This window comes from Lithobates pipiens, unplaced genomic scaffold (genome assembly GCF_037356315.1).
Source record: "Lithobates pipiens isolate NorthernLeopardFrog02 unplaced genomic scaffold, aLitPip1_a1.2 Scaffold_19, whole genome shotgun sequence".
Taxonomy (NCBI): Eukaryota; Metazoa; Chordata; class Amphibia; order Anura; family Ranidae; genus Lithobates; species Lithobates pipiens.
In genome coordinates this window covers 579361801-579382470 of record NW_027507764.1, presented here as the reverse complement: position 1 = coordinate 579382470, position 20670 = coordinate 579361801, and positions in this window count along the sequence as shown.

Sequence of the window (20670 nt, the reverse complement as noted above, 5' to 3'; positions counted from 1 at the left end):
GCTTTGTGCTGATGTTCTTTCTTAATCGCCACAATACAGGAAGACATGTTTTCAGAAAGTGACTAAAGTCTTGTGCACCCCTTCACTCTCCTCACTGCCGGAGGAGTACCGCAAATTTAGCAATGTCTTTGACAAAGGTCAATCTGGTAGTTTGTCTCCACACTGGTCATATGATTGCACAATTGACCTTCAACCTGGTGCCATACCCCCTTGTGGCCAGGTTTACCCTGTCTCGCAAGACAAAGCCATGGAGGAGTATGTTGTCGACGCACTTGAAGATTCATCCATAGATCCTCGTCTCCTGCTGGTGCTGGTTTCTTCTTTGTGAAAAAGAAGAGTGGTGAACTGGGACCTTATATAGCTACGGGTGGGGCCGCCCAGTGATGTAACCGGGTGACCACGCCCCTTATGATGTCATGTGACGTCACATGGTGTCAGAGGGGGGCGGGGTAACCCGTTTACATCACCAGGAGGCCCTGCCCTTAGCTATATAATAGCTGTCATTGCGAAAACCCTGCATCCAGCAGGATGCCTCCCATTGACGCAGAGTTTTTGCAGGGTTTTTTCTGTCTGTAGGGCGGCGTGATTGATGATGGATTTGCATCGCGGGACACTTTTATTTTTTAATAAAAAAAACTGTCTCTTGTAATTTTTACTTATTTGACACTTATTTGGTAAATGAGCAGGGGTACAATGTACCCGATACCCATTCACATGGGGGGCTGGATCTGGGGGCCCCCTTGTTTAATTATTTTTTTTTTCAATAATTTTTATTTATATTGCCGAGATCCGACAATACATTATAGCAGCAAGCAATTTTAAAATAATTTTTTTCCTTTAGAAATGTAAATTTGCTGTGATATTGTTCTAAACACGGGAAAGATGTGCTACGTTGCAGGCGGACTAAGGGGACCCCCAGGCACGATATTTAAAGGAAAATTAAATTTTTATTGTTTTACTTTAAGCATTATTAAAATCACTGATACTGAAAAAAACGGCAGTGATCAGGAACACCGACTTGTGACAGTATAAATTAAGTTATCATTTTTAAACACACTGTGACCAGACCAAAAAAAAGCTATCAAAGTAACATTGTACTATTTTAGGGAAGTGTTTTTTTATTTATATACATTATGTTTGCTTATAGCAGTGCATTACATTGCTGTAAGTCTTTTTGTGATTAGCTGTGATTGGTCAAAGCTGACCAATCACAGCTAGCGACACAGTTGTACACATTGGATGGCATGAAAGGAAGCCATCCATTGTGTACAACTGCCATGTGACTGTTGTGGAAAATTTTATGAAGATGTATTGTTAATGTATTGTCATAAGAGTCTCCCAGTGTTAGCACTCCCGCAACCCGCTCTAAAGAGCTGACTGGGGCAGACTGATGCTGGTTGAGATCAGTTTGGTAGTGAAAAGCTCCTTGGGGATGTAGAGAAGTGTTTGCGGAGTGGGGACATGTCCGCCAGCTAAGGGACCCTGTGCGATGCACAGAACGATCGTCTGGTGGGAGTGTGTTCGCTCTGCAAAGACATTGTCGGTTTAAGGAGTGTGCGCTCGTGTCGCCCTTGTATGCCTGATCAACACATTTGTGGCCCCCGTGAGTGTACACCTGCCGATAATCTCTCGTCCACGAGGACAGTAGAATAGTCCGGGTATGCGTTGTTCTCTGGAACAACGTAGAATAAGGATTCACAAACAAATGATAAGAATGGGATTCTTGTGAATCGTTGTGGTCAGGGGAGGTGTTTATAGTCTCGGGCTTCCTGTGATCAGGGACAGGGGGCTGGAGATTGCCCACGCTACCCCCGCCCAGACACGCCCATAAGACTCCTGTAGTCATTGTTCATTGGTTGTATTTCCTATGCTGAAAGTCATGTCTTTATTTGGTCATGTCCTTAAATGGTCATTTCCTGTGATGTCATTATGTATTGAGGGAGTGATTGGCTGTTGTAACCACCACTTCCTGTTTGTCATAGCTTTTATGATGTTGGAAATAAAAGCAAGGGGGACTGCTAAGAAAGGCAGTGATGCTGAGATGAGAACGTAAGAATGTGGTAATGTCTGTTTACTGGGGAATAGGGAACCAGGGGAGACATGGGATCAAAAGGATTCATTATGGTGGAAGAGGGCTTATTAACGCAAGAGTGTAGTGGAATATCGACGACGGTGATCTACTGTGATTTGTCACAATGGTCACATGGTACCAGCAAGGAGCCGGTACACAGATCAGTCATTGGCCGCATCCCGTGGACATTGGCGGTGACTTATCCTGCCATTGAGCGGCCCCACGTGGTCCCTGATCCGGGTCGGTGCCAGCATCATCTGACCATAGGCTGGACAGGAACCGGTTAAAGTAGAAGTACTGTATAGACAAAACTTTTTCATTTTGGACAGAGTAAGGGAGGGTTAAAGCCCCTGTGAGTTTTATCTTGAGCCACACTACATCCCATGATTGACGATGGATTTGCATCACAGGACTTTTTTATTTTTTTAATAAAAAAAAGTCTCTTGTCATTTTTACTTATTTTGACACTTTTTTGGTAAATGAGTAGGGGTACAATGTACCCGATACCCATTCACATGGGGGGCTGGATCTGGGGGCCCCCTTGTTAAAGGGGGCTTCCACATTCAGATAAGCTCCCTACACGCAATCCCCCACAACCACCGGGCAAGGGTTGTGGGGATGAGGCCCTTGTCCTTATCAAAATGGGGACAAGATGCTTTGGGGAGACCCCAAAGCACCCTCCCCATGTTGAGGGGATGTGGCCTGATACAGTTCAGGAGGGGACGCGCTCTCATCCCCCTCTTTTCCTGCGGCCTGCCAGGTTGTGTGCTTGGATAAGGGTCTGGTATAATTTTTTTTTTTTTAATTTTGGCACAGGGTTCCCCTTAATATCCATACCAGACCTAAAGGGCCTGGTATGGATTTTAGGGGCCCCCACACCATTTTTTAAATGTTATGGACTGGGGGGGATCCACGCCGTTTTTTTCCGATGATTTTTCTTTATATTGCCGGGATCCGACAATACATTATAGCCGCAAGCAATTCTAAAATAATTTTTTTCCTTTAGAAATGTAAATTTGCTGTGGTATTGTTCTAAACACGGGAAAGATGTGCTACATTGCAGACAGACTAAGGGGACCCCCAGGCACGATATTTAAAGGAATGTTTAATTTTTATTGTTTTACTTTAAGCATTATTAAAATCACTGCTTCAGAAAAAAACAGCCGTTTTAAAAACTTTTTTTACATTGATACATGTCCCCTGGTACCCAGGTCCCCATACACGTTTATGGCAATAACTTGCATATAGGCCTTTAAAATTAGCACTTTAAATTTTTTATGTTCGTGTCCCATAGACTTTAAAGGTGTTCACACAAATCTTTTGCCTGTTCGCATGTTCTAGTTGCGAACCGAAGTGGGGAGGGTGTTTGGCTCATCCCTATTTCTACAGCTTCTATTTATCCTGGAGTTGGGCTTTACGTTTTGGCAATTTTTTGTCTATGCATTACTTAAAAAAAAATAAAAAGAAGGCAGTATCTGCAATAAAAGTATGTTTTTGTCCCAAGAAAAAGGATATATGTATTACTTTGCTATTATAAAAGATATTGCCAAATCACTAGGCTAATAATGAAATGTAAATGGTCCATAGGTGGTGTACACGTGTACAAGATGAAGTGGTGACAAAGATAAAACCATAGGTGCATTTCATTAACAAAATATCCGTATATGTAATACATAACCTTTCTTCACAAATATAAGTCCATTATTTAAAGTAATTACTATAATTATTGCTATTATTATTATTATTTTATTATAATTTTTTTTATCTTTAACCACTTCAATACAGGGCACTTAAACACCTTCCTGCCCAGACCAATTTTGAGCTTTCAGCGCTGTCGCACTTTGAATGACAATTGCGCGGTCATGCTACACTGTACCTAAATGAAATTTTTATCATTTTTTTCCCACAAATAGAGCTTTCTTTTGGTGGTATTTGATCACCTCTACGGTTTTTATTTTTTGCGCTACAAATAAAAAAATACAGAAAATTTTGAAAAAAATAATGTTTTTTTTTTGTTTCAGTTTCAAAACTTTGTAAATAAATAATGATGGGCACTGATGGGGCTACACTGATGGGCACTCATAAGGCGGCACTGATGGGCACCAATGATGTGGCACCAATGAAGTGGCGCTGATGAGGTGGCATTGATGGACACTGATATGTGGCACCGATATGTGGCACTGATAGGCGGCACTGATAGGCGGCACTGATAGGTGACACGGATGGGCGACACGGATGGACACTGATAGGTGGCACAAATTGGCACTGATAGCTGTCACAGATGGGCATGGATAGGCGGCACAGATGGGCATGGATAGGTGGCACAGATGGGCATGGGTGGGCACTGATAGGCGGCACAGGTGGGCACTGATAGGCGGCACAGGTGGGCACTCATAGGCGGCACAGGTGGGCACTCATAGGCGGCATTGGTGTTATACTGTACTAATGGATGCCAATCAGTGCCAAACAATAATGCATGCCAATCAGTGATGCCCATTGTGGGCACTGATTGGCATCCATTATGGGCACTGATTGGCATCCATTGTGCTGACTGGCATCCCTGGTGGTCTAGGGAGGATTACCTTTTGCTGGGCATCCCTGGTGGTCTGGTGGCGTCCCTGGTGGTCCAGTGTTGGCATCCTCGGGGGGGCTGTGCTGATAATCGATCAGCACAGACCCCCCCTGTCAGAGGAGCAGCCGATCGGCTCTCCTCTACTCGCGTCTGACAGACGCGAGTGAGGAAAAGCCGATCACCGGCTCTTCCTATTTACACTGTGATCAGCCGTGATTGGACATGGCTGATCACGTGGTAAAGAGTCTCCGTCGGAGACTCTTTACCGAGATCGTAGTTGCCGGGTGTCAGACTGCTACCCCGCAACAACGATCGCCGCAATGCGCGCCCCCGGGGGCGCGCAGCGGCTCATAATCCTGATCACGTCATATGACGTCCGATCAGGATTATGAAACCACTTTGCCACCGTCAATTGCCTATAGGGCGGGCGGCAAGTGGTTAATGTAATTGTTATGTAAAATATTAGGAAATTATATATTATAATTAATTTGTATTCTTGCATCTGAATTTTAAATGTAATATATACTGAATATTTAACAAAAGAAATTACTAAATTGTATAACTTTTATTTCTCTCAGCATTGCTCATACAGGAAAGTAGTTCTTTAGTAAAATATTATTAAACATCTACTTCAGAGAACAGCCGGAGATTATTCTATTGGATGAAAGTTTAGAGACACGTTTAGAATTTGGTATTTCTTGTGTCTTATACAGTAAAATCTTTTACTATGACTGTTGTGTTGGATTCCCCTGATAGGTCATATTCTGGAGGCTGATCACCATATGCGGACTGAGAGAAAACAATATCTCACACATTGCATCAGATTGTAGAGAATAGTAAAGCCGGTGACATCATTCTTCATTTTAGGTGAATAGCAATAAGCAATAGCAATAAGATACAAATAAATTCAATATTAATAATAACATCAATATTATTATATTTCTTAAAACTAGCACTATGCAAATAATGGATACAATTGCACGGTGATGTTCTTTGTACAAAATGCAGCCCTAGTTTGATATTGGTGTCCAGATATTGATGCTATTGGACATTTTTGCAGTACATAAAGCAAATACATCACTTAGGTTGATTTCAATCAATCGTTCAATAAATAAATAAAATAATGTGACTGGCTTTCTGTGTAGTAAACTGTGAATGTACTAAGCTAAATAACATGTCAGAGAAAATCCAGTACACTATGCTCTCATAAAAAAAAAAAAAATATATATATATATGTATGTGTATGTATATGTATGTGTATGTATATGTATGTGTATGTATATGTATATGTATGTATGTATATATATGTGTGTATGTATGTGTATATGTATGTATGTGTATATGTATGTATGTATGTATATGTATGTATGTATGTATGTATGTATGTGTGTATATATATATATATTTATATATATATATATATATATATATATATATATATATATATGTAGCACTTACGCCCGAAGGAGCTGCTGGTTATTTTTGGGCTTACCATTACCTTCCGTTCTCCTTGTGACACGTCTAGGGGATGTCCCGTGGTAGATGGCCCAGTAACTTGAGATTGACAATAGATCCACTTGAATGGATTTTATTTGCAAAAACTCAAACCATTGAACAGTCTTTCAACTTGGGATCAGAGGGTTGGAAATGGAAGTTCAGGTACTCGCAATGTCAAAGTCCAGAAAACATTAATGAACTTTCTTACTTTGACTGCATCCAGAGAATAGCCATTCGCAGCTGGATGATCACTCAGGTTGGACAGTCCTTCTCTCACAAGGCCTAGCAGCCAACAAGGTGCTTACTCAGGAACAAAGTCTTTGCCACAGACGTTGTTGCAGAACGTGTAGGGAAACTAAGCTGTAGAACACTTGTAAGATACCTGGATCTTTCAGCCTGCTTGGCGATATCCACAAGACCGGATTCTCTCGGTTACTTCAGCCCTTCCAGGCTCTTGTTAAGAAAACCAAACTCACACATGGTGTTCTTCTAAAGAGTCCTCCCCTGGAAGTACAATGGGTCTCTCCTAAACTGGAGACGGCACCCAACCACCTCAGAATCCTCCTTTAGTTTCCTTGCCTTGGGCTAGCCAGCCCCGAGACATCAAAGTGGGGTGGATCCGCACCCCAGGCCATAGCCTTCCCGGGGGCTTGTCAGGAGGACCAGGACCAAGTAGTCAGTACATTATACTGGACCGGAAACCCTGAACCACGTGACGTCTGTATCTTAAATACCCTCTCCCAGAGGGCACAGCGAGAGGGCCACTCCCACTGATCTGGCTCCGAAAGAGAGTAACTTAAGCGCCTGACCAGACCATAGTTCCACACCCGCCACAAGAGACAGTGCCCCCTGTGGCTTGGCTGAACATCTCACAGCCCAGTCAGACTTACATAGAAGTCCAATTTAGGCAAATAGACCCAAACCAAACTGTAGTTTGGGTAAAGTTTAACTTTGAAAAACCTATAGCGCCAGCTCTTCAGGAGCCCGCCGCTACATATATATAATATACATTTTAGGGAGGAGTGAATCTGCCCAGGTTCGGTTTGTGGGAGGCTTGTAGACGCTAACCTTAGTGAAGTCTATGGGAGGTGAATGATGATACTAAATTCTTACTATTTTCAACACTAATAGATAAGTTATTGTCAAAAAAGGTCATGGGGAGCTGGGCACCACCAGGAGATACATGTCAAAATATAAATAAATAAATAAAAATATATACAGTATCTAACAAAATTGAGTACACCCCTCACATTTTTGTAAATATTTTATTATACATTTTCATGTGACAACACTGAAGAATTGACACTTGTCTACAATGTAAAGTAGTGAGTGTACAGCTTGTATAACAGTGTAAATTTGCTGTCCCCTCAAAATAACTCAACACACAGCCATTAATGTCTAAACCACTGGCAAGAAAAGTGAGTACACCCCTAAGTGAAAATGTCCAAATTGGGCCCAAAGTGTCAATATTTTGTGTGGCCACCATTATTTTCCAGCACTGCCTTAACCCTCTTGGGCATGGAGATCACCAGAGCTTCACAGGTTGCCACTGGAGTCCTCTTCCACTCCTCCATGACAATATCACGGAGCTGGTGGATGTGGGAGACCTTGAGCTGCTCCACCTTCTGTTTGAGGATATCCCACAGATGCTCAATAGGGTTTAGGTCCGGAGATATGCTTGGCCAGTCCATCACTAGAGGCGATTCAGTTCGCATTGTGCGCTATATAAGTATTTCATTCATTCATTCATTCATCACCTTTACCCTCAGCTTCTTTAGCAAGGCAGTGCTCCTCTTGGAGGTGTGTTTGAGGTTGTTATCATGTTGGAATACTGCCCTCCGGCCCAGTCTCCGAAGGGAGGGGATCATGCTCAGCTTCAGTATGTCACAGTACATGTTGGCATTCATGGTTCTCTCAATGAACCGTAGCTCCCCAGTGCCGGCAGCACTCATGCAGCCCCAGACCATGACACTCCCACTACCTTGCTTGACTGTAGGCAAGACACACTTGTCTTTGTACTCCTTACCCGGTTGCCGCCACACACGCTTGTCACCATCTGAACCAAATAAGTTTATCTTGTTCTCATCAGACCACAGGATATGGTTCCAGTAATCCATGTTCTAAGGCCGCGTACACACGGGCGGACTGTTCGCCCAACCTTGTCCGCTGAACAGTGTTTGGGCGGACAGTCCGCCCGTGTGTGGGCTTTCAGCGGACAGTTTCAGCGGACAGTTGGACGGACAAAGTCTTTTGGAAATTCCGAAAAACTGTCCGCTGAAACTGTGTTTGAGCGAACAGTCCGCCCGTGTGTAGGCCACTTTCGAAATGAGCAAACTGTTCCCGCTCGGAAAGTCCGCCCATTTCGAGCGCGTGTACAGGTAGGCGGGCCCCGCGAAGGATACGTCGCGGGCTCCGCCGCCTGGAATGGGCTTAAAGGGGAACCCCAACGCCGAAAAAAATCGGCGTGGGGGTTCCCCCAAAGTCCACACCAGACCCTTGTCCGAGCACGCTACCCGGCCGGCCAGGAAAGGGGGGCGAGCGAGCGCGCCCCCCCTCCTGAGCCGTACCAGGCCGCGTGCCCTCAACATGGGGGGTGCCTTGGGGAAGGGGGGGCCGCGCGGCCCCCCCCACCCCAAAGCACCTTGTCCCCATGTTGATGAGGACAAGGGCCTCTTCCCGACAACCCTGGCCATTGGTTGTCGGGGTCTGCGGGCGGGGGGCTTATCGGAATCCGGGAGCCCCCTTTAATAAGGGGGCCCCCGGATACCGGCCCCCCACCCTATGTGAATGAGTATGGGGTACAATGTACCCCTACCCATTCACCTGTGAAATAAAGTACAAAAAAAAAACACAACACAGGGAAAAAATATTTTATTGCACAGCTCCGGGGGTCTTCCGTCTTCGGGGGTCTTGTCCCCCTCTTCGGTTCTTCTGCCGGGCCACCGCGCCTTCTTATAGCTCTTTTACAGGCGGTGGCCCGGTCTTCTGTCGCCGCTGCCTTCCGTTCTTCTGTCGCCGCCTTCGGTTCTTCTGCCGGGCCACCGCGCCTTCTTGTAGCTCTTTTACAGGCGGTGGCCCGGTCTTCTGTCGCCGCCGCCGCCGCCTTCCGTTCTTGTTCTTCTTGTTCTTCTTCTTCTCCTGGAGATGTTGACTCGACGAGCTCTCCGGCCGGAATGCCAGGGACACGCTCCGCTGCCACTTATATAGTGACAATGGGGCGGTGTCACATGGTATATGTCACATGGGTTGGTCACATGGTGACCCCGCCCCCTTATGATGTCATAGTCCCCATGTGACATCAACCCATGTGACCAACCCATGTGACACCGCCCCATTGTCCCTATATAAGTGGCAGCACAGCGCGTCCCTGGCATTCCGGCCAGGGAGATCGTCGAGGCAACATCTCCTGGAGAAGAAGAAGAAGAAGAAGAAGAACGGGCGGCGGCGGCGGCGGCGGCAGCAGAAGACCGGGCCACCGCCTGTAAAAGAGCTATAAGAAGGCGCGGTGGCCCGGCAGAAGAACCGAAGAGGGGGACAAGACCTCCGAAGTCGGGAGAAGAGGCCGGCGGCGAGGAAGAAAGCCGGACTCCTCCGCTAGTAAAAGAGCTACAAGAAGATAGCGGAGGAGTCCGGCGAGAAGACCCCCGAAGACGGAAGACCCCCGGAGCTGTGCAATAAAATATTTTAACCCTGTGTTGTGTTTTTTTTTTGTACTTTTTTTCACAGGTGAATGGGTAGGGGTACATTGTACCCCATACTCATTCACATAGGGTGGGGGGCCGGTATCCGGGGGCTCCCGGATTCCGATAAGCCCCCCGCCCGCAGACCCCGACAACCAACGGCCAGGGTTGTCGGGAAGAGGCCCTTGTCCTCATCAACATGGGGACAAGGTGCTTTGGGGTGGGGGGGCCGCACGCCCCCCTCCCCCAAGGCACCCCCCCCATGTTGAGGGCACGCGGCCTGGTACGGCTCAGGAGGGGGGGGCCGCCCGCTCGTCCCCACCCCCTTTCCTGGCCGGCCGGGTAGCGTGCTCGGATAAGGGTCTGGTGTGGATCTGGGGGGGAACCCCACGCCGTTTTTTCGGCGTAGGGGGTTCCCCTTGGAATCCATACCAGACCTAAGGGCCTGGTATGCTCTCGGAGGGGGAATCCACGTCAAATTTTTTTTCCGATTACATAAGGGGCGTGTTTTATGAGAAGTGGGAGGGGCCAAAATGGTGGGCGGGGTCATGATGGGCGGGGTCTGGCGCCCCCCCATCCAAAAACTTCACCAGCCGCCACTGCCTTAAAGGAAGGTCTCTCTCAGAGTCTGGAGTCAATGAGAATGACAAACGCGATCAACTTCTCCATATATGTAGGTATGTCTCGAATTGCTATCTCATTGTTGATATTATCTGAGAGACCATGAGAAAAAGTTGCCATGTGGGCCTCCAAGTGACCTCTGCTGCCAGAGTATGGAATTCCATGGTGTAATTAGCAACAGTTCTTATATCCTGTGTGATGAACATGAGGTTCCTGGCAGCAGAAATGGAGCATGTGGGAATGTCAAATACCCTTTTAACCACTTGCCGACCAGCCGCCACAGTTTCCGATTCTCTGAGGGATGAAGAAACCGAACAGCGATCTGTCATCTCCCCTACACAGTCCCCTCCACCCTTCAGTTAGAACACACACTAGAGAACACAACCCCTTGATCGCACCCCTAGTGTTAACCCCTTCCCTGCCAGTAACATTTTTACAGTAATCAATGTATTCATATCGCTCACCCACTCAATGAGCTGTTGAAAAGTGAAGAGAAAGACAATGACCCAGACCTAACTAAGCCTGTCAGAGCAGCTGGAGGGCCCAGGAAACCTCAAGAGTACATTCAGGAACAGTGGACTTCCCAGTGTGAGGAGGCTTTTAGACAGCTGAAGTGGAGTCTAACAACTGCTCCAGTCCTGGCCTATGCCAGTCAAGGTGGGTTAACTGGAGTGCTATATTGAGAACATGACAAGCACCAGCGGCCCATTGCCTATATGAGCTGGAGTCTGGCTATTGTTGAAAGGAACCACCCCACACACAAACTCGAGTTTCTGGCTTTGAAGTGGGCAGTGGTGGATAAGCTGAGGGATTACATGTATGGGGCAGACATTGTGATCAAGACAGACAATAATCCTTTCACATACATCCTCACTACTGCCAAGTTGGATGTCACTGGTAACAGGTGGTTGGCTGCCGTTTTGGAATTCATCTTCAACCCTAAGTACCGCCTGGGAGTCAGAAATAGGGACATGAATGCCTTGTCAAGAAAACCCAATGGTTCCAGAGACTTCCCAGAAAGATGGGCCAAGCTGACGGTGTACAAGCTCTGTCAGGGTGCAGAATATCAAGCTGGAGGTGGATCTGGGGGGGTTATTGTAACAATACCAAGGTTGGGGATAAGGCCTGCCCAAGCTCTCCGAGAAAGTCTTGAGAAAGGTTTAGATGAAAGACCTCCTTTATAGCCTGGTGTTGAAGGCTGTGGAGAGCCAGCACCTTGTCTTGCTTCTTACTGAAACCCAAAAGGAAGCCTGTCTGCTGCATAGGGGGTTGGATTGGTTGCAACTGCACAACAAAGTGGTCTACCGAAGGGACCCCTCTGAAAATTCTGAAGAAAAATGGCAGTTATTTCTACCCTAGAAGCATAGGGAGACTGTGTTAACAGCCCTGCATGACAACCATGGCCACCTAGGACCCGAAAGGACCTTCAACCTGGTAAGAGACTAGTTTAACTGGCCCTGCATGTGGGCAGAAGTCGAGGGCTACTGTCACTCATGCATCCGATGCAAATAGAAAAGACTCTGCCTCATCGAGCTGCCCCAATGGGCCATCTTCAAAGCCAAGAACCCATAGAGCTGGTGTGAATTGACATCTAACCGTGAGTTGCACAACACTACACTAACACCAGTACACGTAAGTACACTTGTCAACCCCCATTTGCTTCCCGATCATCCCCTGATTGCCCCCCTGATCATCCCTCAGTTAACCCCTTCACTCCCTGTCACTGTGTCACCAATTGCAGTTTTCAGATTTTTCACTGATCACTACATTGGTATTATTTGTGACACTAATAAGTGTTAGGGCAGTTAGTAGTAAGCCTCGGTAGGTCTAGGGCACCCCGTAAACCCCCTAATACATTTTTAACCCCTTGATCGCCCCCCAGTTAACCATTTCACCTCATGTCACCAGTGGAACTAATATGGTGTATAGATCTATATTCTGATCGCTGTATTAGTGTCTCGGGTTACCAAGTTAGTTGGTTAGTTTCACCGTCAGTCTTTTATAGTGTCAGGGTACCCCCATATATTACCGAATAAAGGTTTTAACCCCTGATTGCCCATCTGGTGACATCAGGTTTTAGCGTCACTTAGGGTCTGTGTCAGCCCCAGGCAGTGTCAGATTAGTGCCAGTAGTGCTATCATTCACGCATACACCATAAACCTCCCTTAGAAGTATAGTGTCTGAACGGATCAATATCTTTGATCTGATCAGATCTACAGTGCCTTGCGAAAGTATTCAGCCCCCTTGAACTTTTCAACCTTTTGCCACATTTCAGGCTTCAAACATAAAGATATAAAATTTAAATTTTTTGTGAAGAATCACCAACAAGTGGGACACAATTGTGAAGTGGAACGAAATCTATTGGATATTTTAAACTTTTTTAGCAAATAAAAAACTGAAAAGTGGTGCGTGCAAAATTATTCGGCCCCTTTACTTTCAGTGCAGCAAACTCACTCCAGAAGTTCAGCGAGGATCTCTAAATGATCCAATGTTGTCCTAAATGACTGATGGTGATAAATAGAATCCACCTGTGTGTAATAAAGTCTCTGTATAAATGCACCTGCTCTGTGATAGTCTCAGGGTTCTGTTGAAAGCGCAGAAAGCATCACGAAGACCAAGGAACATACCAGGCAGGTCCGTAATACTGTTGTGGAGAAGTTTAAAGCTGGATTTGGATACAAAAAGATTTCCCAAGCTTTAAACATCCCAAGGAGCACTGTGCAAGCGATCATTTTGAAATGGAAGGAGTATCAGACCACTGCAAATCTACCAAGACCTGGCCGTCCCTCTAAACTTTCAGCTCAGACAAGGAGAAGACTGATCAGAGATGCAGCCAAGAGGCCCATGATCACTCTGGATGAACTGCAGAGAACTACAGCTGAGGTGGGAGAGTCTGTCCATAGGACAACAATCAGTCGTACACTGCACAAATCTGGCCTTTATGGAAGAGTGGCAAGAAGAAAGCCATTTCTCAAGGATATCCATAAAAAGTCTCGTCTAAAGTTTGCCACAAGCCACCTGGGAGACACACCAAACATGTGGAAGAAGGTGCTCTAGTCAGATGAAACCAAAATCCAACTTTTTGCCCACAATGCAAAACGATGTTTGGCGTAAAAGCAACACAGCTCATCACCCTCAACACACCATCCCCACTGTCAAACATGGTGGTGGCAGCATCATGGTTTGGGCCTGCTTTTCTTCAGCAGGGACAGAGAAGATGGTTAAAATTGAGGGGAAGATGGATGCAGCCAAATACAGGACCATTCTGGATGAAAACCTGTTGGAGTCTGCAAAAGACCTGAAACTGGGACGGAGATTTATCTTCCAACAAGACAATGATCCCAAACATACAGCAAAATCTACAAAGGAATGGTTCACAAATAAACGTATCCAGGTGTTAGAATGGCCAAGTCAAAGTCCAGACCTGAATCCAATCGAGAATCTGTGGAAAGAGCTGAAAACTGCTGTTCACAAATGCTCTCCATCCAACCTCACTGAGCTCGAGCTGTTTTGCAAGGAAGAATGGGCAAGAATTTCAGTCTCTCGAAGTGCAAAACTGATAGAGACATACCCCAAGCGACTTGCAGCTGTAATCGCAGCAAAAGGTGATTCTACAAAGTATTAACGCAAGGGGGCCGAATAATTTTGCACGCCCCACTTTTCATTTTTTTATTAGTTAAAAAAGTTTCAAAAATCCAATAGATTTCGTTCCACTTCACAATTGTGTCCCACTTGTTGGTGATTCTTCACAAAAAATTAAAATTTTATATCTCTATGTTTGAAGCCTGAAATGTGGCAAAAGGTTGAAAAGTTCAAGGGGGCCGAATACTTTCACAAGGCACTGTATACTAGCATACCCAGTAGTTTAGGGCTCCCAAAAATGCAGTGTTAGTGGGATCAGCCCATATACCTGCTAGCACCTGTGTTTAGCCCAGCCCAGACCAGCCCAGCCCACCCAAGTGCAGTATCAATCGATCACTGTCAGTTACAAAACAAATAACTGCATTGTTCGCAGAGTCAGGCCTGATCCCTGCAAACACTAACAGTTTTTTTGGTAGCGACTGAAGCAGGCTCTGACAATCAGGTGCTCTTTTTGCCTGTGAGTCTCACTAGTTGTACCAATAAATTTAGAGGCCACAATGTCTAATCAAAGGTACACTAGTGAAGAAGCCTACACGTTGACAGATGAGAGTGAAGAAGAAGTCACTCATCTGTCAGATTCAAGCTTAGAATACGAACCAGTAGACAGCAGCGGCACCTGGACAGATAGCCCTGATGATGGAGTAGTGGTCCCTGTCAAGGTCAGTCATACCAGATTTGCGTTCTTCTTCTGTTGTTCTGTTCTTCTTCTGTTGTTGAGGTGCAAGAACCGCAGGGCTCTCGTATGGAGCAGAGAGCCAGTACTAGTGCCGCTCATCCTTCTGGTGAACTGGCAAGCAGAAGCGGTCTAGTACTTCCCGGTTGTGTACAAACCAGCACTGCAGTATCACGTGGTGAAGTGGTGAGCCCCATAAGTGCAGTTCAAGCTGGTCCGATGGCTAGCACAAGTAGTGACCCACAGCCACAAAGAAGACAAACACAGGCCCGTCAAGCCCAAAGTGCCCTTCCTGCTGCATTTGTCCATCCTAATTGGCAGCCCACCACTTCTGCAGTGCCTGTACTCCCCCCATTCACTGGCCAACACGGAATTCAGGTGGAATTCACTGTTTTTCATGGAAGACCTCTATAGATCTATTGTGGACCAAAACAATTTGAATGCTGGTCAATTCATTGCTGTTAATCTCCAGTTGACCCTTGCCAGAGCTTTGAAACCTTTTACGGTTTCCGAATTTAAGACCTTTCTGGGCCTATCCCTCCTCATGGGCATAACTAAAAAGAGTGAATTGCGGTCATATTGGTCAACTGACCCAATTCAGCATATGCTCGTGTTCTCTGCATCCATGGCCAGGGGCTAGATACAAGCAGATCTTGCAGTTTATGCACTTCAACGACAATGAACTCTGTCATCCTTGGGGTGACCCTGGATTTGATCGGCTCTACAAAATTCAGCCCCTCGTAAACCACTTCAACCAACAGTTTTCAGCCTTGTTTACTCCTGATCAAGTTGTCTGCGTTGATGATTCCCTGATTACGTTTTCTGGCCGCTTGTCTTTCAAACAGTATCTTCCCAGCAAGCATGCCAGGTATTAGGTCAAGTTGTATAAGCACTGTGACAGGGCTACAGGCTATACATATAGTTTTATGGTTTATGAGGGAAAAGATAGTCACATGGAGCCCGAAAACTGCCCAGACTACATAGGGAGCGCTGGTAAATTGTGTGAGACTTGGTGTCACCCTTATTTGGATAGGCGTACCACTTGTACGTGGACAATTATTACACAAGCGTGCCACTTTTTAGTCACCTTTTTAATTGTGGAATTGGCGCATGTTGGTACTGTGCGATCTAATCGTCTGGGCTTACCCCAGTGGCTTGTAGAGTTCCGACTTATACTGGAGGAGAGAGGCTGCTTGAGATGTAATAATTTGCTTGCAGTGAAGTGGAGGGATTCATGGAATGTTTTTGTTCTGTCCTCCCTTCGTGCAGATACGACAGTCCAAATTCCAAAGGATACTGGTGTTGTGGAGAAACCCCTCTGTGTCCACAAATACAACCTTAATATGGGAGGGGTGGAACTCAACGACCAGTTGATGGCACCGTACTTAATTGCCCGTAGAGCCAGACGTTGCTACAAAAAAGTGTCTGTATACCTATTTCGATTGGCTCTGCTGAATGCTTATGTGCTATACAAGGCATCAGGCTGAACTGGATCCTTCCTTAAATTCCACGAAGAGGTCATCACAGCCCTTCTGTTTACAGACGGTGCTGTGCCCCAACTTCCCAATGCAAATGCAGTGAGCCGGCTGCATGAGAGGCATTTTCCGTATGTCCTCCATGGTACCCCTACCCAACGAACCCCCCAAAGAAGATGTCGTGTCTGTAGAAAACACGGATACAGGCGTGACACCCACTTTTATTGTCCCTCCTGTCCTGACCAACCTGATCTTTGCATCGTGAATGTTCCCAACGCTACCACACACTAGTGAAGCATTAGTGTAGGGCACAGCACTGCACAGTCCTAGGACACACTTTCACAGGGTCATTGAATAAAATATTCAATGTGCTCAACAAGCCTCTCAGCAAATTCCTTGGGGTGTCTACTTTCCAAAATGGGGTTATTTGGGTGGGTTTGTACAGCCCTGCCATTATAGCATCTCAAGAAATGAGATAAGACAGTTATAAACTAAAAGTTGCATAAATTCCAGAAAACGTACCCTAGTTTGTAGACACTATAACTTTTGTGTAAACCAAAAAATATATGCGTTTATTGAATTTTGTTTTACCCGAGACTTGTGGCCGAATTAATTTTGGCCTAAATGTATGACTACAATTGAGTTTATTGTATTTTTTTATAACAAAATGTAGAAAATAACATGTGCCCTTTTTTCCCCACAAATAAAGCTTTCTTTTAGTCATATTTGATCACCTCTGCGGTTTTTATTTTTTGCACTTCAAGCGTAAAAAGACCAAAAATTTCTAAAAAAAATTGTTTTGGTACAGCACTGTGGCAAATGTAAAAAAGTGCTCTGTTCGGGAAGGGGGCAAATCTTTCTGGGGCTGAAGTGGTTAAAGGAGACTTAAACAAATGGCACAGCTTGTTTTCTTACAGCTCCCGATTGTTGGGCTAATATTCTGAGCACTAGATCCAAAACACCAGAAGATATTTCTAAGAACCTTCCAAAGAGACATGGTGAGTTCAAGCCGCCTGAATTGCTCTGTCATTGAAACAAATAAAATGATTAATTAAAGTTCTGGGACCCAGTGGATTTGTGGATAATGGTCACTGAGTAATTTCCCAAGTTATAATATTTTGTGGACCTGAAATATTCAGATTTCTGTTAATTCTGACCTGCACTCATTCTAGAAAAGGAAAACAACACAGTATCCACCTAGATTGTACTAAGCCATTTACAGTGGTGTGAAAAAGTGTTTGCCCCCTTCCTCATTTCCTGTTCCTTTGCATGTTTGTCACACTTAAGTGTTTCGGAACATCAAACCAATTTAAACAATAGTCAAGGACAACACAAGTAAACACAAAATGCAATTTGTAAATGAAGGTGTTTATTATTAAAGGTGAAAAAAAATCCAAACCATCATGGCCCTGTGTGAAAAAGTGATTGCCCCCTAAACCTAATAACTGGTTGGGCCACCCTTAGCAGCAACAACTGCAAACCAAGCGTTTGCGATAACGTGCAATGAGGCTTTTACAGCGTCCTGGAGGAATTTTGGCCCACTCATCTTTGCAGAATTGTCCTAATTCAGTTACATTAGAGGGTTTTCGAGCATGAACGGCCTTTTTAAGGTCATACCACAACATCTCAATAGGATTCAGGTCAGGACTTTGGCTAGGCCACTCCAAAGTCTTCATTTTGTTTTTCTTCAGCCATTCGGTGGTGGAATTGCTGGTGTGTTTAGGATCATTGTCCTGCTGCAGAACCCAAGTTCGTTTCAGCTTGAGTACACGAACAGCTGGTCGGACATTCTCCTTCAGGATCTCTTGGTAGACAGCAGAATTCATAGTTCCTTTTATCATGGCAAGTCTTCCAGGTCCTGAAGCAGCAAAACAGCCCCAGACCATCACACTACCACCACCATATTTTACTGTTGGTATAATGTTCTTTTTATGAAATGCAGTGTTCCTTCTACGCCAGATATACTTGGACACACACCTTCCAAAGAGTTCCACTTTTGTCTCATCGGTCCACAGAATGTTGTCCCAAAAGTCTTGGGGATCATCAAGATGTGTTGTGGAGAAATTGAGACGAGCTTTGATGTTCTTTTTGCTCAGCAGTGGTTTTCTCCTTGGAACTCTGCCATGCAGGCCATTTTTGCCCAGTCTTTTCCTGATGGTGGAGGCATGAACGCTGACCTTAACTGAGGCAAGTGAGGCCTGCAGTTCCTTGGACGTTGTTGTGGGGTCTTTTGTGACCTCTTGGATGAGTCGTCGCTGCGCTCTTGGGGTAATTTTGGGCGGCCGGCCACTCCTGGGAAGGTTCACCACTGTTCCATGTCTTCGCCATTTGTGGATAATGGCTCTCACTGTGGTTCGCTGGATTCCCAAAGCTTTGGAAATGGCTTTATAACCCTTTCCAGACTGATAGATCTCAATTACTTTCTTTCTCAATTGCTCCTGAATTTCTTTGGGTCTCGGCATGATGTGTAGCTTTTAAGGATCTTCTGGTGGACCTTACTGTGTCAAGCAGCTCCTATTTAAGTGATGCCTTGATTGTGAACAAGTGTGGCAATAATCAGGCCTGGGTGTGGCTAGAGAAATTGAATTCAGGTGTGGACAACCACAGTTATAGTATGTTTTAACAAGGGGGGCAATCACTTTTTCACACAGAGCCATGATGGTTTGGATTTTTTTTCACCTTTAATAATAAACACCTTCATTTACAAATTGCATTTTGTGTTTACTTGTGTTGTCCTTGACTATTGTTTAAATTGGTTTGATGTTCTGAAACACTTAAGTGTGACAAACATGCAAAGGAACAGGAAATGAGGGGGCAAACACTTTTTCACACCACTGTATTGGATACTCCGTGTTACATACATAATACAGTGAAGTGATCGCTTACCTGTGTATACCGATACAGACTAAGTAACTGGGCCAACGCCTGATTTGAACTGGAAGTGCTGTCACCAATAAAACCAACCACTTCTCCATGTCTTCTGCAGTAATAGTTAGGAGCTTCCTTTTCTCCAGACAATATCTTTATGGCATATCCCAAAGTTTTCATTGGATCGTTACATGTACTAAATATATGATAGCCCAGGGTAACATTGGGCAGATAAAGCAGGAAATTGTTAAACTCTTTGACAGAAATGATCATCGCCAAGACGCTTCTGTACTCTTCAATGTCAGGACTGCAAGATATTGAGAGGTTTTCAAACTACACATAATAGTTACATCTGAAATCACAATTTGGCCACATCCCACAAAACTAACAGAGGTGAGCAGTGCTGGAAGAGGAGTGCAGGAGGCGCAGAGGTGAGCAGTGCTGGAAGAGGAGTGCAGGAGGCGCAGAGGTGAGCAGTGCTGGAAGAGGAGTGCAGGAGGCGCAGAGGTGAGTAGTGCTGTGTCAGGGCTGGGCTCAGCCCTTCCTTCTCAGAGCTGGCCGCTCAGCTGTCGGCTAATTGCCAGCTCCTATCTCTCCACAGTTACTCAGCTGTCCTGCCTACTTAAGCCGTTCAGCCCAGTGGATTTCTGCATTCGCCTTGGTCAACATCGCAGAAACTATTTCCTGTGATCCTGTTCAAAGAATTGCTTTGCTGACATCCCTTCTGACTCCAGATCCTGCTTGCTGTTCCACCACATTGAACCCTGACTTCTGACTTGGCTGACTATCCTTTCCGGTTACTGAACTTTGGCTATGTTTTGATTACGTTTGTTCTTTGTACTTTTATTATTAAACAAGTGTCAAGTGTGATTTAACTGTACTTCTGTCTAGGCCTGATTTCATGGTTTCTGACAGTAGGCAAAGGCACTGAATTTAGAAGATGCAGTCAATCCAATTATTGTTGGTAATATTTTTTCCAGATTGGATGAACTGGATCACTGCATGAATCAATTTGCCATTGCATTACAAACGCTCCTGAGTCGCACGGCTCACCTGGAATCTCCCACTGTGGCCGCCCTGGTACAACCTAGGGTACAACCTATGTTACAGGCCGACCCTGCTGCTGCTCCAGTCTCTGAGCAGGCACCCGCCTCGAGTATTACCTCTATAAGAGGTATGTCTGGTTCCGCTCCGCTTCCCCATCGATTTGGGGGCGATCTAGTCCAATGCAGAGAGTTTGTCGACCAGGTTGAGATATACTTTGAGATGCTGCCCCAGGTGTTTTCCACGGACAGAAGCAAAGTAGGTTTTTTGATATCTTTGCTTTCTGAGGAAACCTTGGCCTGGGCAAACCCTCTATGGGGGATGGAAAAACCTGTTGTCTTGAGCTACCCTTAGTTTGTGGCTTTGTTTATAAGGGTATTTGATGTTCCCGTATGCTCCGCTTTTGCTGCCAAGTGCCTCATGTCCATCAAACAGAGTACCAAAACTGTTGTAGACAACACCATTGAATTCCGTACTCTGGCAGCAGAGGTTGCATGGAACAAAGAGGCCCTTGTGGCAGCTGTGGC